This window comes from Dama dama, chromosome 10, assembly GCF_033118175.1.
Source record: "Dama dama isolate Ldn47 chromosome 10, ASM3311817v1, whole genome shotgun sequence".
Taxonomy (NCBI): Eukaryota; Metazoa; Chordata; class Mammalia; order Artiodactyla; family Cervidae; genus Dama; species Dama dama.
In genome coordinates, this window is record NC_083690.1 from 13,682,050 (window position 1) to 13,683,669 (window position 1,620).

At 37.2% G+C, this 1,620-nt stretch overlaps 1 non-coding gene across 1 annotated transcript; it reads left to right on the forward strand.

Moving 5' to 3' along the window:
* The first annotated feature begins 395 nt into the window (after positions 1-395).
* TRNAG-UCC (transfer RNA glycine (anticodon UCC)) lies at positions 396-468 on the forward strand. Its single transcript has one exon. It is a non-coding gene; the product is annotated as a tRNA-Gly (tRNA).
* Positions 469-1,620: the final 1,152 nt, after the last annotated feature.

Here is a 1,620-nt window from a genome sequence, read left to right on the forward strand (position 1 = left end):
GCTTATAATCCAAGTTTGGGAAGCTTAAATTTCTGAATTCCCCTCATGAAGAGTCAGAATGAACATTAGCATATTAAAGCTCCAGAATTTCTATAAAAGAAGACATGTTTAACTACAGGTAATAATATTTTCTAAATTTATTTTCCCATATATTTTAGTTTTGTTTTTCTCCCAAAGATGACCCTAAGATAAGGGCTTGAGTATGGTTCATTTACTGAGAGAAGATTTCAGAAAACAAATGTGAAGGGATGGGGAAAACGAGGCAAGGTAGGGAAAAAAGCCAATCAAGAGTGCATTAAAAAATTAACTAGAGCTATAGGCAGAGTTTGGTCTTGCTGAGGAACCCCCTAAAGACTTGTGGAGAATTCACCACAGAATTTTCCTACAGGAGAACTTCCCTGGTGGTCCAGTGGTTAAGACTCTGCATTTCCACTGCAGGGGGCATGGGTTCAATCCCTAGTCAGGGAGCTAAGACTCCACATGCTGCAAGGTGCAGCTTAAAAAATAAAAATAAATAAATGAAAGCAATAAACAAAACAAATTTTAATTAAAAAAAAAAAAAAAGAATTGTCCTGCTGGAGGATAGGAAAGCCTATTTATCTCAACAATGTCAATGTGAGGTTTTTTTTAAATCTTCCATACATCTACTTTTACTTTGAATATTTTAAATACAGCTATTATAACTATTTTAATGTTCTTGCATGCTAATTCTAATATCTGTGTCAGTTCTGGAACAATTTTGATTAATTAGTCTCTTCATTATGGGTCCTATTTGACGCCAGATGTGAACTGTGCCTCTTTGGGTGCTGAAAATCTTTGTGTGTGAGGGTGACTGTGTGTGTCTGTGTGTGTGTTTAGTCATGTCTGACTCTTTTCAACCCCATGGACTGTAGCCCACCAGACTCCTCTATCCATGGGATTTTCCAGGCAAGAATACTGGAGTGGGTTGCCTTTCCATCTCCAGGGGATTGTCCAGACCCAGGGATTGAACCCACGTCTCTTACATCTCCTGCATTGGCAGATGGATTCTTTACTACTGAGTCACCTGGGAAATCCTTTGTATTCCTATAACTATTCTTGCCTTTGGTAATGGGAAAGAGTTAAATTCCTTGGAAGACTCTTTCAGTTCTCACTTTTAATATTTTTTGGGCACAACCAGAAAAGAAATTGGTCTGAGACTAATTATGAGGCAAGATTCTTCTGTGTCCTCACTCCAGTGCCTCTGAAATCAGAGGTTTTCTAGTTTGGCTGGTCGAAGAGGCACAATTCCCAGCCCTGTGTGAGCACTGAGCACCGAGTCGTCTAATCTCATTGGGAGCTTCTTTCTTTCACATCAGGGAGTTTTCTCACATGTATGTGCTAATCAGAATTCAGCCAAATATTCAAGAGGTGTTCTTCAGATATTACTACACGAGGGGGAAAACCCTTTATCTGCTTAAATCAGATTTTAATCATTTAATCAATTAAATGATTAATCATTAAATCATCTTTAAATTTCTTGTTATTACTTGCAGCCAAGTATAATCTTTTTTTAAAAAATTTATTTTTTATTTGAAGGATAATTGCTTTACAGAATTTTGTTGTTTTCTGTCAAACATCAACAGGAATCAGCCAGAGCTG